The following is a 25495-nucleotide window of genomic DNA, read 5'->3' on the forward strand; positions in this document are numbered from 1 at the left end:
GGAGCAAAAAAGTCCAACATCATGCACAGATTTTAGAGGAAGGAAATTCTCCACAAGAAATCACAAGAAATCCACGCCTACAATATGCATGATGATAAGACCTTTCCTAGAAGATAACAAAACTTTCTCAGTAACAAACTTAATCAAGGCCTCTACACTCACGGATAGGAAACATTTCTACATAGACCATAAAACCAACAGCGCCCGCACCAGAGTATGCATAAGAAAATCAATAAATGATTTATTTTATTTTTTCACCAGTTTTACCTTATCGTAGCCAATCGCCAAGTCATGACGACTACAGATAACAAGGGTAAGCAGGGGCTGATGTGTGGCCTGTTTACCCACTACCATTCCATCACAAAATAACCATAATCTCCAACTCTTATTCTTAGGGTCAAGGTGGTCCATCTTTCAATGGTGCACTGCTCAAATGTGGGCTTGGTGGGGTCGTAATGTAAAGCCTTGGATCAATATAAATCGCTTTCCTTCACTTCCATCAAATCTCAGTTATGGCTCATATCAAAAGAAAATCCAAGCAACCAATGCTCGTGTTGAACTGATGGTGCCATTACCTCTTAAAGCATGCATGCACACACGTTGCAAGCTGAGAGGGCTTAATATGTTTGGCTCTTGGTTCTGACTGCACTTGAATGAATTTTCATTATCAACTCATTGACAGTGCTAATTTTTCTATAAATAAAAATAGCTCAACAACCAATCTACACTGCCGATGGAAATACGAAATCTTGATTATGTTTGCTTCTTTAAATCACGAAGTGATTTTGGTAAGTTCTCTGAAGAGCAGAAGATTGCATCCATCGTGAAGACAGAAGTAAGGGAAACAGCCAACGGCAAAATAGGGATTAGAACATGTCGAGACATTCAATTATGTTGATAAATTTGTCCAGTACAGATTCACTTAATTTGACCATGTTGACATATGAAGCATCTAATTTACAAGGATGCTGCATTTTGGGGGGAAGCATTGTTAAAAAAGATCACTGCTTACAAAAAACCCATGAAAGACATCAGACTAAACCTTCAGAGAAAAAAATCTAAATTTCCTTGCAATCGGCTCAGTATGCTGAAATGTGGTATTTATTAAACCTGATGATCAATACTCAGAATAAAAGACATGAAAACAAGGTCAGTGCCTTAGATAGAATTGCTATGTCGGTCAGTCCATGTTGAATCAATACTAGACCATCATTATCTGACCATCCTCGAGCATAAGTAGATTTACCTAATTTCGTCAAACTTGGGTCACTAAGAACCACTGCATCAGTTTCTGTAACAAATTGCAATCAAACGCCATTTTTGACTCCACAAATTGGTTCTTGACATTGACTGGTTCAACGTCACTGTGAACACTGTGCTGGAATTTGTTGTACTTCTACATTAACAAAGCAAAGCACCTTGCTCTACAGTAATGATTCATTCCTAATTTGAACTTAATAGAATTTTTTCAAGCATTGTTTCAGGACCTCAAGCAGAACAAAATTACACGTCTGGACTTCAAGCAAATGTTAATCCCCTTTTCACTGTTTAAATAAGTTATGAAAAATTGTATCACCAAATTGTTTATTAATGCAATTTGTTCCATACAATTTTGTTTTCCTTGATTAGCTATTTAGTTATGGAACAACGCTTGATTTAATGTTTTGGTGCTTGCATTCCAATGCAACCTAGTATTCAGACACACACCTGCACCATGTAAAAGCCAATTTTTGAGAAATAAACCAAAAATAAATGTAACATTATAAGCATAAGTATCTCAGCTCATTTGTCTTCTAAACTTTGAATAGCTGCTGCACCAAACCATTGCTATTTATTAACATATTTTGGTCACGACAGCTTTTGTAAACAGCTGCATCTCTGTGTTCATGGGTACCACATCATGGCAAAATGTTCATGTGCATCGACACCTCTAGCGTTTTAACACACTATACCTAGGTCTTAATCTTAGGTTAACATCCCTTAAACAAAGCACTGTCATATTACATGAAGTCATTTCCACACACAGGGTAATGAAGGTCACCTGAAAACAAATTGTGTTTCTACAAAAAAAAGATATTCCTCCACCTAAAGCAAAATTTAGAATAAATATTTCAATGATAATGTTAATTTGACATCATTTTGGTTTTATTCAGGTTGCTGTGTCACCATGGTAAGACTAGACATGTTCAACCTTTTTGGCAGAACACCCAGTGTCATTCGTGATACTGGTACATGTTCAACCTTTTCGGCAAAACACCCAGTGTCATAAGTGATACTGGTTACATGTTCAACCTTTTTGGCAGAACACCCAGTGTCATTAGTAATACTGGTACATTCATTTACCATGGCTTTAAATGAAACAGAATCCTTTTCAGATCATCATCAAGATGCAAATCTCTGTTATTTATGTTTGCTCCTGATAAAAAGATATATCCATTATCCTATCCTTTCTTGAAGGAAATAATTGGTGATAGATAATGATGCAAAACATTACAACTTCATTATCTCATGATAAATTTGAACCTGTGACCAAACCACAGAGCACCTGGGCCTGTATAAGCTAGACACCAAAAAGGTTCTCGGGGTGGGGTCTCTTGTGAACAAAATCAGACAGTATTACAGCCGACATCTGGGAACAACTTGTTTCCCACCAAGACTATTTCCTCTTTTGAAAAGTCCACTCACTCATTCACTCACTCACATCGCATCACTCAGGTTAACAATTATTTCTAAAACTAAGTCGTAATAACAATTTGCACTCTATGTTTTTCTGTGTAATCTGAAAATGATCTTTCATGTGTCAAGAGGTGCCATTTTTGCATTCAGATTTACAAAGAGCATCTATCTTCCTTGAAAACAATTAACTTTTTCTATGCTAAAGGGGACAGGAGAGGCCATCAATTTCCTCAAACACATTAAGTTTCAACTTATTACATTGGAAATATGAAATAACATATAGATATAATCAGTTTCATGCTCACAGGTCTCCGTCTTATTTAAAGAGTCACTAGAAACAGTTTATCCATCATCTGACAACTTGAAACGGTGGCTGCAAAAGTTTTCACAAAAGCTTGCAGAAGTAATATGATGCTGGACTTGAAAATTACAAAATAATGCATACTTAAAACTAACCCATATTTCTGTAAAATCAAAAGTTTCAATTGTGGTATATTTCAAAACCACAGCAACACTGATCAGATCAAGATGTTAAGTCCTTTGTGGATATTCAGCTAATTTTGAATAAAACATACTATGATATTACCATCACTAATACTATGCTTCTACACATCAAGATACCAATAAAATAAGGTCAAGTGACATGTTACTGGCTTTGATTCCATTACACATCATCCCTGTGTAATGTCTGAGCTGCTCAGCTCGTCATGCTGAAGACACGGGTTGGATTCCTCATATGGTTACAATGTGTGAAGCCCATTTCTGGTGTTCCCTGCCATGATATTGCTTGAATACTGTCAAAGCCGGCATAAGTCCTGACTAACTCACTCACTGCAATAGATCCAAATCATAAACCAAATGCTGACATGCATGTCATCAAGAAGGCATTAAGTACATTTGGACTCCTCTACAGATTGATTAGTAAATGCCTGTGGCAATGGACTGCTGACTTAAGGTTGAGTGAGTATACCACAGTAAACTGCACCTATAATACTAAATAATGCACATGCATGGCTCGTTGAGAGTTGATTGTTTCAAACTTCTGGAACGATGTAATTAAGGTTTGCAGATTGACTGAAAATAACCTTGAAAATCCATGGCCAATTTAACACATGAGAGCACAAATCAAAGAAGATGTTTTTTTATGTATTTGAACTTGTATAAGTTTAGTATGCATCGTCAGAGCTGCAGTATGAGTACTTCATTCATTATGCCATCAAATGACCACTTTCGGAAGGCAACTGTGCTACCGTTACACTGCCGTTTTTATTTGAGCAGATAACTAATACCATATACAACTGTAACGTTTTATGCTTCCAACTATCTTTCAGTAACTTTGTGATTTGTGGCTTCCATGGATGCGAAACAATCATTAATCTTCCATTGAGCTTCGATCAGTAGCTCTGTTTGGAGCAGTGCATTTCCTGCATAGACACAAGTCATGAAATAATCAAACAAGGAAATCAATTGCCTCTGTGTCCCTTGATGCAGCATGTGTACAAATATTCATCCTCACGTGGTTACCAGCAAGGCTGATTCACACAAACCTGCTGATTGTGAAAGCCAGGCTGGGTTGGGTTTCATTAACAGATCAAGATGACAGGTCAGGCATGTTATCCTCACAACACATCTCAATATCCCTTAACCAAGGGTTGACTTAAGTATCAATGTTATTTCAGATCAAACACAAAATACTGATATGCAGTCCAAATGATTTTAAAATCCAGTCCAAATTTTACTGCAACAGCTCTTTAGTTTGTTAATTTGGTAAGATGTCTTGTCAACGGTACATTAGTCTGTATTACATTCTGTCTTACATGTGAGACTTGACTTCTCTGATTTGCAACTCTATGTTCTATATATTGGACCAGTCATGGCACTGACACAAAAGTTGTACTGGTACCATGTAGACCTCGATGTTCTTATTTGTGAATTAAAAAGAATGAACTCTTAACTTTATTTTCAACATAGGTATCTAAATCTACAAACAAAAAACTTCAAATAACATTTTGACACAATCACATTCTCTTAATGTTCTGCCTGTTAATAAATAGATATAGAAAAATGATCAATACACTTTGAAATTACATGATAGTATTGTAGGGGATCACTATTCTAAAATACAGTAAACAGTACTGTAACCTTAGTAAACTCATTGAATCATCCATGTTCAATATCACTGAAGACAAGTGAAGGTACCGGGTAGAACAGGCCTTCAGCAACCCATTGCTTGCCATATAGGGTGACTTCTCGTCCTAAGAGGCGACTAACAGGATCGAGTGGTCAGGCTCGCTGACTTGGTTGGCACATGTCATCAGTTCCCAATTGCGCAGATCGATGACCATGCTGTTGATCAATGTCTGGTTTTGGACTTGAATACTTACAGACCTCCGCCATATAGCTGGAATATAGCTGAGTGCAGCGTAAAACTAAACTCACTTACTTACTCACTCAATATCATTGAAAAGCGTAGGAAAAGGAAGGCATTAAAATGGACCAAGAATTTACCTTTAAACAACCATAACAAAACAACAGAGATTGAATGCAGAGCAAATCCATAATCTTCTGAAGATTAAAAATATCATTCTATGTGAAAACTGAGAAAGTCAAAGTGTGTTTAACACACAGGTTCTTAACTACATTCAGTTCTGGTCTCAGATGAGTTGATGATACACTTTGTTGCAAAAATATGGATATGTCTTACAGCCTGAGTAGACAGGAAGGGCAGACAGTGGTCAGAGCTGAACTATGAGCTGCTTTTGCATTATAGTCAGAAGGTCAATACATTCGCCAATCCTGCACCTGAAGAAGACAGTGAGGTTTAGCTTCCTGACTCAGCATGTTTTGCTATCTTGTAATGCTGTTTTGTTATCAATATGGAAACAAAGCCACAAGGCCCATAAAAACAATATCCAATTCTAAAAGGTACAGATATACAAGTTAGAAAACCTGTACTACAAATGCCAAAAATTTGGCATGGTAGTGATGTCAAAAGCAGAAACTGCACTGTCTCTGGTTGTAAAAACATAATACAGGCATGCATGATATGATGTTCCTGAGAAAGATCATATTGTTAATGTTTTGACAGGAACTCAAACCAAAACCCACGGTGGAAGCATCATCCTGGCACTTGGACAAACACCAGGATTACAGGAAGATGTATACTGTTGTCAACTGTTTGACAGCATGATCCTGCAGCCAATCTGACCCACACTTAAAAAACATACCTCCCTCCTAGCTCAGCTTTTTGAAGACCCCCTCCCCCACATTCCCGGTCATGAAATATTCACACTGGATCTATCAGTTCTTCCAGGCTTCTAATCCATACAACCAACTCCATCTGACGTAGTCAATTTCTTCATGATCAGGTTACAAGCCATTAAGCTTTTAAGATGTTCCTTCAGTTGAAAGCTTGGGGTCTAAATGGTATTACTACTTTAACCAGAATGTTATTAGTCAAGTCTCAGAAAGTGAGAACCCACTGGCACTGGGTGACATGTGACCTTAATTAAAGCATTTGTGAGGTGACATGAGGCTCAGTGGGGACAGTTATAAGCTGCTTTGTGAAGATACATGTGGTATAGTGCCAACATGTACTTATTCTGCTTTAGTCAAGAGGCACATGTGGCATAGTGGGGACAGTTCTTAAAGCCGCTTTTGTGAAGGGACATGTGGTTTAGTGGGGACAGTTCTTAAAGCTGCTTTTGTGAAGGGACACCTGTGATTCGGTGGGGACAGGTCTTAAAGCTGCGTTTGTTAAGGGACACATGTGGTTTAGTGGGGACAGTTCATAAAGTTGCTTTTGTGAAGGGACATGTGGTTTAGTGGGGACAGTTCTTAAAGCCGCTTTTATGAAGGGACATGTGTGGTTTAGTGGGGACAGCTCTTAAAGCCGCTTTTGTGAAGGGACACATGTGGTTTAGTGGGCACAGATCTTAAAGCCGCTTTTGTGAAGGGACACATGTGGTAAAGTGGGGACAGTTCTTAAAGCCGCTTTTGTCAAGGGACACATGTGGTTTAGTGGGGACAGTTCTTAAAGCCGCTTTTGTGAAGGGACACATGTGGTTTAGTGGGGACAGTTTTTAAAGCCGCTTTTGTGAAGGGACACATGTGGTTTAGTGGGGACAGTTCTTAGAGCCGCTTTTGTGAAGGGACACATGGTTTAGTGGGGACAGTTCTTAAAGCTGCTTTTGTGAAGGAACACATGTGGTAAAGTGGGGACAGTTCTTAAAGCTGCTTTCGTGAAGGGACACATGTGGTTTAGTGGGGACAGTTCTTAAAGCTGCTTTTGTGAAGGGACACGCGTAGTTCAGTGGGGACAGGTCTAAAAGCTGCTCTAGTGAAGAGACACATGTGGTTTGGTGACCACAGTTACCAAGGATACTTTGTGAATAGATAAATATGGAGTCTTCCACAGACTAAATACTTGATCTTTCATACGTTCATAATAAGTTATCTGGTTCCATCACATAAAAATATGAATCTCCAGGAAAAAGACTTTTTCAGATTAATCTGAAAAGAGCAACAGTGAATCTGGGCATGCTCATTTTTTGCATTTGTAAGTAATGTATCCAAAGAAACCATCCAAATAAATTTTTCAAATATACAAAGTAAAACTATATTCTTCTAGGACTGCATGGATCATGTACTAACTCATCACTAGTGTGATTAATGGTGATTATACTGTGTTCAGCCATGAATTACATGTACAGACAAGAGTGGTGAGTGAGTGAGTGAGTGAGTTTAGTTTTACGCCGCACTCAGCAATATTCCAGAAATTTGGTGGCAGTCTGAACATAATCGAGTCTGGACCAGACAATCCAGCGATCAACAACATGAGCATTGATCTGCGCAATTGGGAACCTATGACATGTGTCAACCAAGTCCACGAGCCTGACCAGTCAAGTGTGATTGTTCAATAATGACAAAAAAAAAAACAAGATAAGGACGGTCAGGTAACTTGTACAATGTTCCTACCTGACCTTTCAGCAGAATACATCGTTGGAACTTCAATGCCCCAAACTGTCATCACAAATAAATCATCCTATGAGTGTACACAAATAAATTATGAACAGAAATAACATAGCATAGATACTTGCTCTTTAAATCCAATTTCTTCTGAGACATCAAAGAAATGTATTTCTATTTCCATCTGTACAAGAGAGTTAAGCATTATGAAGTATTCATGCTACACTGCTGAAGATATTTAATCCTGATATCAATCTGCATTGAAAGCAGTAGCCTATTGAGTTCCCCAGGTTATTAATGAGCTCCTAACATCAACTAGGCATTCACAATATTTTGAATACTATAATTATGGCTACATCTCTTTCCATTTCACGTGAACTACAGCAATGGCAATGCCTACGCAGTAAATATCACATCAAACTGATCATGAACATCTTTGAAAACAAAGCCAACACCGAAACACCAACATTTCTTTTCAGCCACAAATATTGCTGCACTAACCCCTGAGATAATTAATGTTTGGGACAAGTATGCAAATAAATGCTCTGAAAAGTAACATATCTCCCGTATATCTTTCAAATATAGAAGACTTTGTTATTCACATGACAGGATTACTGCTGATGGACTGCAGCATCAGGCAACAAAAACCTACTTTAATGGACATCGTGTTAAAGACAGTGCAACCAGCAGGGCAGGACATGCTTAATCCTTATAATTGTAAATCATATCATTATAATGACACTTAAAAATAATTATAAAATCATAATGATAAATAATGACTACTGATAAAATAATTCAAATCCTATGTGTAGCAGAGCTGATCTTTGTTTCATGGATGAGCTTTGGGGTTTCTTCAGATAATGGAGCATCTGTGAATTTTTGGCATTGCTTTTTAATTCTTTTTCTTAATTTGACAATGTACAATACATTAACGGCTGCAAAAAGATTACATATTAATGTCACACACGAAACAACCAAGACACACTTGCTGATGCAGCATTTGTAAAATCAGTTAATAAACAAGCATGGCTACTATACTTAAGTAATATTTATGTAAGTGAATTATCAAACATTTTCTTCCTTATTCAGATGTGGAGGATGAGTTGTTTAGATTTGATGTTTCATAGACCAAAATCATGTCCATTACAATTTTGACTGGAGACATATTCTCCCATGTTCATGGAGGCAAAGTCTTCACTTGCCTTTGCAAACAATGGGGCAGGATAAACTACAGTAGCAATCCTTCAGACATATTTGATATCACAAGGAACAGAGAACAAAATTTAACCTTACCTGTGAAATCAGAGAGCTCTCTGAAGATCAATATTCTTTCACTCGGTATCTCTGAAAAAGCACAGAACATGTATTAAAGGTTACCCATTTCCTATCTGAAATAAGAAGCATGATAAAACTTTCAATTTGATAGCAATGAACAATATTTCAACTTGCCAAAATATTGGTAGACCTATATATTGCAAAGGTATTCTACACTACAAGGCAGCTGAAGAGCTGCAAAACATTCATAAAGAAATATTCAGTTTCCATTAAAATTTGCTATGGAAAACAAATTCCCTCCTCCATGTCAATATCATTCCTTTACAGTGATTGATTTAAGCAACAAAAACTTGTACTGATGCATCCTGAAACTGCAAAATGCAAACTTTTACATACACCAATCTGCACCCAATGTATAATAATTATCTGGTGTTGAAAAACAAAGCTGGAACACAGTAATGAAGAACTGTCTTGCAGCAATTACATACGGACAGGGAATGGTAACATAATAGTTACAAACAGTAAGTAAATTTTTGCTTGTTTGTTTGTTTCACACTCAGGCTATGTTCATGCTACCTGATGGTGGTCTGTAAATAATCAAGTCTGGACCAAACAATCCAGTGACAGACATCATGTGCATTAATCCATGCAGTTTAGATATTCAGCATCAATCAAGTGACAACAAACCTACCCAACCAGTATTTGTCAACTTGGGTTGCTGAAGTCCAGGGCCTAGATTTTTTAAGCTCTCTTAGCGCAAAGATGTTGTAAGTTAATATTAATGTATGACACTTACGACTGTCTTAGTGCTAAGAGAGCTTCAAAAATTTATCCCCAGTTCTGTCCAAGAGGTTCATGGTTACAGTATTGCATAGTATCATTGCATGTTGTGATACACTTTGTGATACCCTGAATCATCATCATATATGACCAAAAGAAAATTACATGGGGCTGCACAAAAATAACATCATATCAATATCATCTACACAAAATTTCAGATTCATCACTACATTCTTAATTTTGTATTTCAAGTGCTATTTCATGGAAAAATCAATGTGTAATCTCCTCTCATCATGAAATGTGCACTCTAAACCTAATGATACATTTTCTGTTTAAATATCAGCTATATGGGACTTATAGTTCCTGAAAAATTAATGCATTAACATTTTACACAAATGAAATATATTTTCCAGCTTCTCTCATTTCAGTGCCAACAACAAATTGACTGGGATTTTGTATTCACTGGCATAAAGAAAATTTAATCCCAGCATAATTGTTTCACATAATTTCAGATGTCGAGATTTTGGCAAAAGACCTGAATAGTGCCATATATATACATTTCATAGGGCTATTTTTCCTGTCAATTATCTGTCATCATTCTGCTGTTTAATTTTCTTCCTTGTGTTACACCAATGTCTTTAAAGCAGCTTAACTTGGTTCAGATGTTATTACTGGCTGGTGTTATGACATGGAATCAATGTCAAATGTGTACCAATGACGTCAGTCTCTGGGGCAAGTTCACATATAGAGTTCATGTTTTCAAAAGCATCAAAGCTTATTACTTTTATAAAACTTACTAAAATAACAATAAAACATTCATGACTTTCATAAAACGATGGGCAAGCATACAGAACCAGATTCATTACATATTCTCTCACTACACCATTACAGTTTCCTCCGTTTCTTAAACATGAACTAAAACACAAACACTTAGTGACACATTCACACGAATGTGAAGACAGTTAACTTAACAAGTCATGACATCATTCTGGAAACAATCATGAATAATTACAACATTGAAAAACAAGTGCAACATCACCTCTATCATACGATTTACACAATTGTGAGACCTGCACCAAAGACATCGAGTTATTTATCTTTCAGTCAAGCTTTAATATAATAAAGCCCAGTTATTACTGGGGTTTTTGTGTGGGCCTGCTAAGTCTCACTTTGTGGGTGGTACGCAAGATAATCAGTCAGATTGGCACTACTGTGACTGCCAGTTGTTGCCACTGCAAAGGTTCTGGCAGTCAAGGAGGTCACGTGACCTCGTCACTTCATTCAATCAATTGCCAAATGTAGGTGACTGATGACCTTTAGCAGGACAAGATGTGATGGATTCTTATAGAACAGACACCATTATTCTCTGACAATTTATTCTTACAGAAGCCTCTGGAAATGAAGTGTTTATGAACATTAAAAGGACAGTTATTGTCTTGATATTTAAGAACAACATCCACTTTATGCATCACAAATGTTTTCTATTAATGTTTTTCAGGTAATGTTCTGGATAGTTGTTAGCTGACAACTCTGTTTGGACAATTGTTATCTACTTTAGGACAGAACTTCGTCTGTATTGCTGATACCATGTGTTCAATGAAAGGTAAGCATATCTTACCGTACACATGCAAAGGAAAGCTGATTGCTTCATGTAGGATAAAATATGCCATAAGGTCAGATGTAGTTTGTTTGTTGTATTATCTTTTAATTATGAAGTCTGGACCTGACAGTGATGAACATCATCACGAGCATTGGTTTGTATATGATGACATGTGTAAACCTTATCTGAAAATCTGACCATAGAATCCCAAGGTAGACTCTCCGGACAAGCATCATAGGGCTTGCTAGTGAATATATTATCCTGGATCCCTATGTGCAGCCAATATGTTTTGCAATATTGCTAGACTTCAGTTGCCTCCTACCACTGTGTATGAAATAGCATCTACCCGGCATCCGACTGCTTGCTAGTTCCATGGCGGGCTTGCAACTGTATTTTATAGTCGGTCCTGTGCGCCAATACATTTTCCAAGGGTATATATTTGACCATGTCATTTACTACGGGAAACGTTCTGAACATAATTTACAATTGCGGTAACTAGATGATGTCTGTATAGTTCATGATCAATCAAACTGTAATTTCCACAGATCAACCTACCCATTTATCTAACACTAAATGTGACTGGTCTAGAGAATGCTTTCAGCCAATGAATAATGTTGTTCTTTCTGCTGTTCTGATTCAAATGGCAGTGAAACTCAATCAATCAACAGTGGCCACCAAGTCATGGTTTTATTAAATTTGCTTTCGCGCATATTTAAGTTTACCTCACTACAAGTAATTCATTAATTATTTTATTTGAACACCATATCTCAATTTCCTATTTTTAATGCAGGGCTTGGTACATGTTAACAGGGACGGCAACATTTTCAGTTATCAGCCCTGTTGGACTCCTGGCACTTTTTAGGAGCTTCATACACTGCTCCTACTAGATGCCTCTTATGACAACCATGGGTTGCTGATGAACAGTCCAAACCTTGGCAGTCATATGAAGCATTTGTTTGGAAAATGGGTGCTTGAAAGGAAAGGAAGATGCAAAATTAGACATCACAGTAACATCATAAACATATTCTTTTTAATTACATTAGCATATCTCATTAAGCAGTGCTATTTTTAACAGTTGAGTAAGAAAAAGAACACACAAAATCAATAACAGAATATATTCAGACTCTTTTTGAACAATTCCTGAAAAGTTGAGCATAAAAACTGGAAATTTTATGGATTAGTCAAAAAGGATTACGTCAATGCAGTCAACTTAGTCACCATCTGAAACCATTTCAACCTTAAGTGAACACACCTTATTACCAAGAGATTTAAATGAACATAAAATGTCAGTCTTGATTATCCAATATCAGTGGATGAATGGACACTAAGAATCCATGACACCAGGTGTCCATAAGCAAGACATACTAACCAAGTACGTTCTTGTTACAAAATACCAATGGACATTATCAACAAAGTCCATGCTATGAGAGTCAAAGTTAAGAACATTTTACTGGTTTTGTTTTTCAGCACATGGCTACAAATCTTTTCTACATATTCAACTATCAAAGCTACACCATTCATTTCATGTTACACATTACTTAAAATTAATCCGGTCACCTTAGCGAAATAAATCAAATTGTCACACATTGAAACTTAAGACTTGAAGTTTGCGAAACAATTTCTCAGAATATGATATTCATATTATCGACGTATGCTTTCAAAATTCTACTGTATTTATATACCCTTAACATTCCTGATGAATCCACTGAGGAACATATTTACTTGATACAAACAAAGGATATCTTATTACAAGAACTATCAAAACGGGACTAAATGTCTCAATTCAAATGCTTTGTTTACTGGAATAATCAAGAGATGAATCATCCCTCTAAGATAAGACAAACAATACATTCCTGGGTGCCATTGTTCAAAGCAATATTAACACAAAGGTAACTCCCATACCATCACATAGGCTTAAGGTAGTCTTAGCACTAACGTTTTCTACAACAGCACACTGGACTGTGGAATCTGAAGGAACACAAGTACTCATTAGACTTTGTGATCATATGAAAATAACTATGACCTGCTCGACAATCAATCACATCCATTGCTTAAGAGAAAAAATATAACGCAGGAAGACAATGCAATACAATGATTTCAGCTGCTTGACATGAGTTCTCCAAGTTGACATAAGAACCTAACTACAGCACAAGATTGACCAAGCCAAGGAGCCCATATCGCTATCAAATTTGATGACTTAAACTCAGATGACTTAAATAGCCTAACTTTATTTGAAAATTAGAGATCTTTACACAAATTAATAATGGACAGCTGTAAAACATAACAGTAACATGAACACCAATCTTTGATTCCCATAACCAAGGGGCATAGAATCTGAGAAAGAATAAATAGTTACATGTAACAGTGATTAATGATGCAGCATGATAAAAGTAGTGTGTGAGTATTGAGTGTGTTAAAAGATCAATGTAAAGATGCCAACCCTACTTTAGCATAATTAGTACTTTGGACGAAAGCTGCTGCAAAAATGAGTATTTAAGGGTCAAAATTAGCATTAACTTTTCAAGAGAATATATAGCTATATTAAGGAATTGTTATTAACAGTCCTCACCTAAATTATTTGTATCAACACATAACTTGATACTGAACAAAATGTGATTGAAATGTATTGTTTATGGTACATATGCAAAGGGACTGCTTGATTTAATATATTTTTTTAAACTGTATATTTTTACTGATATTGTAGCCACATACTTTGTGCTGTTTTTCGTAACAAATAAAAAAAAATTGTGAGAGTTTGGCATCTTTGTCAATGTCACATAGAAAAGCAATGGCTAGTCAGACAAAAATCAGAATATATTTACACAAACTTCATGCATACAGATGGTAATATTGTGCTGAACAGTAAATGAAATGCAAAACAGTACAACACTGAAGTATGTCACTTAAAACCATGTCAAGTCAGTGGGATACATGTGTGAGTAAACGCTGCCTTCAGCAATGAGCTGATGGTTGCCAATCTTTTCTAGGTTAACTTCATGACAACCTGTTACTTGCTACTTGATTTCAACAATGGACATCAATTATTTTGTGGGCAAAATGGTTGAGCAAGAAGGGACACATTCATTGCCAACATTTACGGCATTACATACAGACTGCCACAGACAAGCTGCAAAAAGACCTTTTGGACATACCCAAACAGTAAAAATACATCCGAATAAGACCACTTGTGCTTCTTTTGCTGTTCAGTATTGTTTGCACTTTTACTTAATAAATTCAATGGAATATGATTTATAGAGCCAAATCCTGCAATGCTTTCAGAATGTACATAGAAACTACAAGAGGTTCAAAAAAGGTTTGTCTCCTGAGGTAAATTTAGAAAATCACTATGTTTTCAGCAGGAACCATCTCTACTAAATGTGTAAAAGTGTAACCTACTCCAAAATTTGTTTATAAATACTTAATGAAGCAAACTATCAATGTTCACATATGTCAACAGAATTAAGACTATTATTCACTGTATTATAGAACAGAAATGTAAAAAGTTTTCCCAACAATTATCAAACAACATTTTGTTCAGCATTCAGAAAACTCATTACAAACTCTTCACAAATGATAACGCCAAGGACATTTTCTGGATCATGTTCTGCACATTATTATTTCAAACTTGACTGTTTGTCTTAGTGCTTTTGGCAACTGCAGTATAATTTACCACGCCATGATTTCCACATTCAGAAGACATAATGATTATCAGAACTATCCAATTATTAAATTATGTATATTTAATACTTGATTATGCTGACATTGAAATGCTGTAATGGCCAATATGGATGGTACCTGTACCAATCTAACAGACAGTCACTGACAACTATTTTACTTTTACAACACATTCAGGAATATTTAACAACTGTATATCGAAGCAAACTACCAGTTCACCTTTACAACTTGGATTGCTGTATAAACTGGACTGAACTTTCGGTCCAAGCCCTCAGGCATCGATATAACAAATTTCTGTGTAACTTGGACTGCTGTCTAATCCAGACTTTTTAGTTGGTCCCAAGCTGGTCCAAATTAGACAGAGTAGTGGTAGTGGAGCAAGGCTTAAGGCAATGACAATGCATGCACTAGAATTAGTTGACAGTACATAGTCAATTTACAGTTGAAGCCAATTTTTTTTAGCATTTACCTATGTTGATATTCATGCAGCCATGACATTTCTTACATTCTGAAACATAAATTCATACATCTCTTGCTCAGAAGTGGTTTCATCAAGATTACAACATTATGTAAACATTTTGAGTGAGTGAGTTTAATTTAATGCTACTTCCAGCAATATCACAGGGACACCAGAAACAGGCTTCATACTTTGTACCCATGTGGGGAATCAAACCTGGGCTAGGAGTGATGAGCAATGCTTTAACCACTAGACTACCCCACCACCCCTGTAAAATTACTGGCCTCACAAAAACTGTCAAAAAGTGTAATAGGCAACAAGTGCAGGACATTTCATACTTTGATAAGACTTACATATTTTAAGGTGAACAGTAACTGACCATCCTTTGCATGAGGTTTTGATGACACACAGACACACAGAGGACAGTGATTAATAAATGTAACTGACTGATGTGAGAGCTCTCATATGGATGTGGAAGGGATTCAGATGCTATTATTTGTCATATCACTCCACTCACTCACTTACCCATTGTTGAAAGAACACTGTTTCTACATACAAACACACTTTACTTCAAGCCTTGGATGAAAATGAGAATCCACTTTGTCCAACACTTCTTATCATCTTGCACATTTTCATTTTCCCCTAAGGCAGTGGAAAGCTTCTGGAATGAATTAATGTGAAAGGAAAATATTCAACTGACCCAATATTTCTAAAGAAATGGATAAAAGGAAGCTTGTACTGGGATTTTAGAATGAAAACCTTACCATTTCAATTCAAGAATTTTAATCATAGAAAATTCTTTTTGCAGGACAATCTTGGCAAAAAATGTTGCAAACAGCCTCCAAATACCACCATCACCAGGTTTTTCACATATTTGGCATCCAGGGTCAAAGATCTTGAATTTCCAGCTATGCTCTTAGTACATCTGTGCTTTACCAAACAGGCAGAACAGAAATTTACATGTGCTCCAGAAAAATTGGTTAAACTGCAGACTACACTTTCAAATCAGTGACACCCTTTAAATACTGAAAGGGTGCAGAGTTGAAAGACAAAATTCTACAAAGGTATCCCATTGCTTAGAAAGTTTTTACTTATGGGCTGGAGGTACTTTCTGCACAATCAACCACTCCTATTACCCTTTTTGTGTTGATAAACTTGGTGACTCCATGATAAAAATAAAATGTGGATGACAGACAACAGTCTCAATTCACTACACAAACACATACTAAAGGATGTAAACAGCCAAAGTGTGGTGAAAATTATATGAATGGATCCGTGAAAATCAGTGATGATACCGTAATGTAAGCCTCATTTCTGGAATTAGCGATAATTGGAATGGGCACTCAATGGCTAAATCGAAGCTAGTCATGTACAATTCCCACTGTCTGGCTACTCGAAGTTTATATGGAACATAAAACTACCAGTAATTGATTACTATAAATAAATAGTGGCAATGTTCCAGTTTCATACTAACAGGAGCACCTTGACCTAGACTATTAGACTAACAACTAGTCTTTCACATGAACATAATTTACAGAAAAAATAAATACAGAATAATAGATATACACATATAATAAGAGGGTAAGATTCTTTATGGATAACAACTTCTTTATTGCATATGATGTGACGTTTCGGTATGGATCCTTATACCGTTGTCAAGAAACACTCTTTCTTGACAACGGTATAAGGATCCATACCGAAACGTCACATCATATGCAATAAAGAAGTTGTTATCCATAAAGAATCTTACCCTCTTATCACTTACCAGCTTCTAATAATGCCAATCAAACAAATCATTAATGAAAAGATGTTTTTTGTCTTTTCAGACTAATCTAAATCTGTCACTTATTCTAGACTTGAATGGGCTTTCATAGATACATGATGATGATGAGCCTGTTTTGGGATCTGTATGACAGATTACTAGACTATCTGAGTGAGTGAGAAAGTGAGCTGTAAGTGAGTGAGTGAGTGAGCGAGTGAGCATTTTCTTATGGAGTTGAAACATAATATAGAATAACTTCAACAAAATAACTCAAAAAACAAAATGACACATTTACCATATGCTATGCAGTTCCATAATAGGAGGTCAGTGGCCTTTGAATGCATCATTAAAAATGACTTGTGGAACAGCGATTACAAAGTCAGGGAGCAGCATTCATCCATAACCTTCTATTCACCAACAGGGAGACAACTATGTGAGCTATTCAAATGTCAGTGGACAAATTCCTTGGCCACTGACAGTGTGTGAAGTCAGAGTATTGTTTTCATGTTGCAGTTCAAGTTTAGTTTGAGATAGCCTCCATCTGCTCCTTGACATATACATGGAACACATCCACCCTAAAATGTATAGCTGACTTGTAAGGTTCCAGTTCAATTAAGCTGACACAGCTGTACTGATACAGTTAGACGCCTGTTCTTCATCTGTGTGCATATTAACTTTGATGTCAAAATATAATACATGAGTGATAAAATACTGAAATACACTTTGACAGGCAATATGAGCCCATTATTCACTTAGGGTGTCCTACACTTTGCCTGATACCTTGAGGACAATTTTATGCTAATTCTGTTTATTTTAGCTTTTAGATGAAACAATTATTTTTCTCCAAACTTGATGCTTAAGTTGACTTTTAACATTTGCAGTATTACTGACTGAAAAAGTCTGTTAAGGTATGCAGGAGTCAGATTACATTTTCAAAACATACTTCCAAAAGAGTAAATTGTTCTTATTTCTTTCCTTGTTTTTGATTTGTGGGGAAAATTATAGATAAAAACTCCCTACATCTTATGCCAATGTTTTCCATGACTGACTTTCTGCTGACAATGATTTAGATGCCTTATGACCTATTGTACAGATGACATATAAATCAGTAGTACAAGAACAATTTATCTAGAAACAATATTCAAGAATGATACTTTTGCCACCAAAATGCCATTCTTCAGGCCATTTACATAGTTTTCACCATATTTGCCTTTATAGGGGCTGATTTGCCATTATATAGGACTTTGTAACCCTAAATTTCTGCACATTTCTGTAAATTAAATACAACCAAACAAATAATCTATAAATATTTCAAAGACAGCTATGCATGTCATAAGCTCACCAAGGTTTTGTCTGTTGGGGAACAAGAATTCACTTCAGGAGCAAATCATTATCAAGCCTCCAACCCTAAATTTCCTTCAAACCCAAATTTCATCTATGGTTATCTTCCCTGTTGAAACTGACAAAACCTATGTTGGCTGTGAGTCATGTTGTCACTGAGCCTAAAGGCTATGTAACCAGTGTTGAGCAGACTGAATTTCTGGGGTAAAGGTATATAAATGAAAGGTGAAATGACACAAATTGATTTTTGAAAAGGAATTCCTTTGCTAGAAAATCTGTTTGAAAGACAGATGACCTTTCCAGGCACATCCACTTACATGTATTCTGGAACTTAGTGCTACACTTTGGGAGGCTGTCAAGAAAATCGTCTGAAGTAATCTACAATTGCCAGTCAGATGGACAGGTAACACACACTGTCGTGACAAACTGGACGTACCTTCTCTAAAATTCATAGCTGATTCACTTACATTACATCTATTAATTATTCAGATTTGTCAGTTTTTGATTCACAGACAATATGTGAATACATATTTCATTTCTGACAAATCTGATTCTTTCATGATTTATCAAGTGCTAGGGAGCCATTAGGGCCTGAACTACAATGTCTCAAACTCGACTGAGAAGAATTCTCAGGTGTATCGAACTCATCTCTCAGTCCCTTCCAAGTTTCTTATATTTATCAGTATTTCTAGGCTGACGGATATGTGGAACACTGGGATAAGTCAAAGGTTTCCACTTGCCCCGATAACTTCAACACATCAGAATTTGACTATAAAGTGAACTATGAAAACAATCTCGGTGCATATGCAGCATGATCAGAAGATGTTATTTATAACAACAGGCACATACTACCAAAGCCAGATGTACAAACATTCTATTGTACTTCCATACTTCCATGAACACCACATTACATACCCTTTGGACTTTCGTCAACAAAGTCTCTGCTGTGATTCAATACCATGCGCACATGAATGTTATATGCAATTCCACTAATCTTGAAAGTATCATTAAAACCCACTTCATCTGAAAACATAGAAAACACACTCAACAGTATAGCTCATTGCAAAAAAAGAACTCCTCATACAAATTTGATACAAAACCACATAATTACCATTATGGCATTGCAAATTGCCAGCATTCGAATTGTTGTCATTCAAGCATGAAACCTGTTGTTAATATCAAATTTGTAGTAACTAGTAACATCACCTCAATATGCTGAAACCAAGTACTTTCTTCTGATATTGCATGAACATTTTGTGGTCGTTGAAAAAATGTTAATCATTCCACCTGAATAACTTACAGAGATTAAATTCATCCAAAATGTCCATGCAGACGCGAAAGCTGCAAAATCTGGCCACGTGGATCTTTTGTTCTGAAAGGAATTTTCCACCCGAGAGAACAGGAGTGTTTTTAGGAGTCAGGGCCCTATCAGTTTATGTAAATTACCACACGATACATTGTGCAGAGGGTGCATACTTCAAACCTATCACTGTTTCATGATGAAAACATTGAAACACCCTATCAATCTTCATTTAGAACAAAGAGATTTGCTCCTATTCTTCTTCAAGAAAGCATAAAACACTCCACCGGACCAGGATCACTTGTATTGATTTTAGGCTGAAACTTAGTAACGAACTGGCCTGAAATGTTCTAAAGAATGCGATTTGTAGTTAAGCCCATGAAACCTGAAACTCCCATGCTGCAAGATCACTTCCTTTAGCCCATGGCTTCCTCTTGGGCTGGAGACATTACTTCTTCAAAAGAGATGTTACAGGGTTTTCAATTTCTAGACACTAGTCTGACAATTTAGTGAATGGGCAAACAAAAAAAATGAAAATATGTATTGATTTGCTACATATATAGTACGACTTAAGTAACTTACTGAGTATATTTTTTATGGAAGACACCATGCATCAAACAAACATAACCACCTGAATTTCTCCCCTGTGAACATAAACCTCCATAGGAATGAGCAAGCGAGTGAGCTAGTTCTAGACCACATTCAGCAGTGTTCCAGCTAGTTGGTGTTGATCTGTACATAATTGAGTCTGCGTCAGCCAATCCAGTGATCAACAGCATAAGCATCAATTTGCGCAATTAGGAGTGGATGACATGTGCCAAACAAGTCAACAAGACTGACCTACCGATCCCATTAGTCAAAACCCGGGCTTACAGAACATCAATATTCTAACCAAGATCTTCACAGGTGCCATAGGAATGAGCAGACATGAGAATAATTCTGTTCTAATGTTTGTAATGTTCACTCAGAAATTATTTCACAGAAAAAATTCAGGTGTCCTTTTGAGTTTCACAGAAAAAATTCAGGTGTCCTTTTGAGTTGGTTTGACCAGAGATAATAAAATAGATTATTATCACATTATATGGGCTCTGGTTTGACAATAAGAACTAAATCAAGACATGACAACTCACTTAGCCAGGAAGTTTTAACTGGATAATTTCCTATCTGTGGACACAAAGACAACCTTGAGCTGGTATGATTATTGGGTATGAAGCAATATCACATGAAGCATGTGGTTATGCAGTTAAATAAAATAAACAAACATAGATATGGGTCAATTTCTATGAAACAATGAATATTAATACAAGCACCTGCACTTACCAACATTATTCATTAGTACAAAGGCATACATGAACCTTATACAAACAATGTATGGCCATAATATGATTTTAATGATGCTACTTTAATAGGCATGGAAATATAACCATGAGACAGTCCATGCTGTATAGAATTCCACGATAGAATAGTATCACAGTGTGAAGATTTAATGTAGCAGAAAGTCCTAAATAAGTTACAGCTAGCCCTTGATTACTTCAGTGTAAACCACAAGGATGGGTATGGTGCTGACACAGCTGAAAACATATGATACTGTAAGTTTCTTGTCTCTAGCTCGCAGTCTCAGTTCATTTGTACTCCACTATCAAACAATGGGGCACCCTCCCCACTTAACCATTAGAGTTAAGAATTTATTACTAAATGTTCGCAGTATACCATAATCTACTGTCTTACAGTCTTTTTCCTCACAAAGAGCAAAATACATAGCTCAAATTTCAGTCTGACTTTAAACATGGCTGCCATGGCAGCCATATTGGAAACTATACTTTTAGACAACATTTGTTCATGTTTGTATATATCAGTATGAACTTTGTTGTAAAGCAACTTCTTGATAGCTCTTTTGAAACTACAAGGAGAGCAGATATGAAACTTTGAACTTTGTTTGAATAATCTATGCTGTGGTATCTAAAAAAAATACACACAGAATTCCAATCTTTTTTCAAACAAGCCAGACATTACTTATCAATAACTTTTGCTACAGTGCCTTGTGGCTCTATTTCAACAAAATCTTTTTATTGGTTTTGTCCAAAATTTAAAACTGATTTAAAACTATAATACTCTACAGTTAAATGTTCAAGATTCTACTAGTCTTAGGAAACCTTAACATAACTGAACTGAGCCAAGTAAGCATGCTGATTTCCATCCACAATGTGTACAAACTTAGGATAAATATCTTTCATTAAAAAGGAATAATGACAATCATATACAGATTTAAGAGCTAGGTGCTTAGATTAATATAAAATACATCAGTACACCTCCAGCTCCACAAACTGTGCATGTTTAAATACTACATGTCCACCTGTACCATTTCTTAATGTTGAGAAGAATCTCAAAGCAGGTCATAGTTTAAGTTCATTCTGATATACCTGTCATTGATATAAAGCCACATGAACACAAGATCTGAGACTGATATTCCCTGACAGGGGCAGAGCAGAAGGGCAGACAACCCTTGACCCAGCCTTCACCACAGATAATGAAAGATGTGCAAGCTTCAAAAGTTCATGTAGCAACTATCCATCTGACCCTTATCTAGGTTAGTAAAACAAGTGTGCTAATCTTTCACATTACTCTAAAGGGAAAACACTTCCAAATCAATAAAACCCTGTTTGTGGTGACCATTTTCATGCTCATCTCCTACAACATGATTTTGAATGCTGTTGTTTCTTATGAAAAAGTACTCACTGTCCTAGCATCAAGAATCAAGAATTAAAACTTCAAAAGAATATTCCAATTAGCGTAAAACCCATTTCCAATTTAACAAAATGAATTTGGCTCCAAAAGTTGTGAATTTCAATTACATTCAATTGAAACTCAATCCAAGAGCCTGACAAGAGTCAGTTTTGATTGCAGATTATAGATTTTTAGGCACATGTCATTTTAAGACAGTTTCTTATTTTAAAATCTGCTAAATAGAAAACGTAATTTCAAGTGATGGGTTAGTAAGTTGCAAGTAACACATGTAAAAACTCTGTACTTTCTGTCTAGGGAACACTTAACTACTTTAAAGCCTTAAAACTCAGTGACAAAGGGGTTCAAAAATTTTTTTAAAAGCCACTTGCCACAGGGTGACTCTAAGAAAGTAACTTGTCCTGACTGATTTTCCACTTGCCCTGATTTTTATGACATACCAGTAATCATGATGACATAATTATGAAAGAATGAATCAATATGGTATTTGAGGTTAATGTTTATTGGACTATTTATTGAGATGTGATAAATAGGAAAGAAAGATAAATCTTCTTTATTATAATTGTGAAATTTGTTAACTACATTTGAGCAGATATGAAATGTAATCCACATTTACTTGCAGTTTGAAACCAGGGGTTCAAAATCTCTTTCAAAAGCCACTTGCCCTAATTATCATGACAATATCATGATGGTGCAGTTATGAAAAAATAAATTATCATGAAAGTTCATGTTTATTATTACTGGACTTTTTATCTGAAAGTGATAAATAGGTAAGAAAGAAAACCCTACTTTATTATCACTGCAAAAATTAATAGTTACATTTAGAGCACATACATAAAATGAAATCCAAGTTTATTTGCAGTTTGAAACCATAAGCGGAGAGTATCTTGCAGCCCATGGACAAGTATAATACCATTATCTGATGGCCAGAAATGAAAACTGACTTGTCCCTTGCGTCAGGCACTGGGATCCTTGAACCCCTGGTGACACTTTCAAGACATTAAATGCTTCTTATATGGTTACTATAACAAAACACAGCAAAGCATGCACACTCATCAATAGTTATTATTCTTTAAAAGCTCCAGTTTCCTAGAAATAATACTTAAAATACAAAAAATAATACCTCAGTTTCAGTACTCTATTTTACATATAGGTCCACATATTAAATACAACTACAGAACAAATATGATACTCTTTAAAACAAAAGAAATTGACCATTTGCACAAAGTCTCTCTGCTCCACAAATAATACAACTGTTCAAGTCACATAAAAGTATTTTAAACAGAAAAGTCTTTCACTGCATTTTGAACGTCATTCATTCACACGAGTTCCTCTTTGATATCTAGAGTGAGGCACACAAAAATCCACTATCTCTACGCAAACATTACAAGTGAATGTTAAGATGAAGGATGACAATGCTCTCAGCTGGGCCACTTAACATACACCTGATGTATGTGGCAATCTAACTCTCCAAACATTACATGTTGTTGCATTGACGCTTAAAATACCAGTGGAATTGTTTCATCAAAATTCAGAGGTCACGTAGAAAAACGAAAAGAAGCCGAAACATCATGTACATGGAGGACAATCGTTAATGAAAATATGTTCAAGTGTTTCTCAAAGTTTCTAACAAGACATTATTAACAAACAAGTTAGCTAGACTGAAGGAATAATTTCTTCTAACTTGATGTAGGAATCCATAATATTTTGTCTTAAACTTCAGCTGTGTCCTATTCACATACCCAGTAGTACATTTCATTTAGTACCAGTCCATACCACATGCTCAACAGACAGAAGTTTTGAATACTCATTATTTTTGTGCAAATACCAGATCAAATTCCTGCATCAAATATTTTTGTATTCCAATTATAAATGTCATTAATACAACTCGTACAAGGGGTAAGTAACTTCTAAGTTGTATGAGAGATGTATTAACAAATTAGAGAAATATCGTCATGCACTTGTGGGGAACCTGCTTTTTCAACTTGTGGGTGAGCCATGCTTAACACTGGTTTGAACACAGAGCTAGTTTTCAGGGCAACATCTTCTTTCTGTCATATGACTGCATGTCAGCTTTACATAGAGTAACGCTCACAGTGATGCTGGCTTTGGACACATAACACTTCAGGGAATCCCCTAAGTATAGGTATTGCGCAATCAAACCTAGAAACATATTCTTGGGGAAAACAGGATTTGAACTTAGTATCACTGCTGAAGATTATAGCATGTCCAAGTAGGCAAGGAACTCTGCATCACGCAGTTTGATAATAGGACTGGAATACTTTTGACCCTTATATCAATCTGAACAGTGATTTGAAGGTGTTACCATGGCAACTAATAACATAGATAATCATATCTCCATTGCCAGATCATTCAAGGCAATCCAGTGGGAAAATCCAAAACGGTAAGATCAGCACACCTTCTGAGATGCCTCATCTGGCAAGCTCACTTAGTCTCAATATTCTTATTTCAGTCAATCCTAACAACAGATGTTATTCCATTGCCTCTTCGGTCACACAGAAGGAGCATCTGCCCAGGAAGATGGGGGACACGATCCCCAGCCTCATAATATAAAAGATGTTAAATGATGGCACACATTATTATCCTACCTCATGCTCAGTGAGTGAGTGAGTGGGCTGGGTTGAAGCAATATTCTAGCGAGGATTCTATGTGAGGAATTTTGAGTGAAGAGCTAATGCTTTAACCACTAGGCTACCCCACTACCCCACCAGCCCATCTTGTGTTCAGAATTATGGGGGTAAAACAATAGTCACATTATTGTGTCTGAGTGAGGTATCCAGATTACACTGTGGCATGGTATGATAGTGGGATAGCACTTTCAAGATTATCTCAAGCAGTCTCATAGACAAGCAGGCACAAGACACACACATGGAAACACCATGAATGCATAATACATCC

General features: G+C 36.2%; 1 protein-coding gene across 6 annotated transcripts in view; it reads right to left on the minus strand.

Moving 5' to 3' along the window:
- LOC137295072 (neurexin 1-like) overlaps positions 1-25495 on the minus strand; it is a 168183-nt gene that overhangs the window by 132500 nt on the left and 10188 nt on the right. For all 6 annotated transcript variants that reach the window (XM_067826351.1, XM_067826347.1, XM_067826348.1 and 3 more), the window contains exon 2: positions 8938-8988. The gene's annotated coding sequence lies outside the window, so the exon portion shown is untranslated. The remainder of the gene's footprint in view (positions 1-8937; positions 8989-25495) is intronic.

This window comes from Haliotis asinina, chromosome 8 (assembly GCF_037392515.1).
Source record: "Haliotis asinina isolate JCU_RB_2024 chromosome 8, JCU_Hal_asi_v2, whole genome shotgun sequence".
Taxonomy (NCBI): Eukaryota; Metazoa; Mollusca; class Gastropoda; order Lepetellida; family Haliotidae; genus Haliotis; species Haliotis asinina.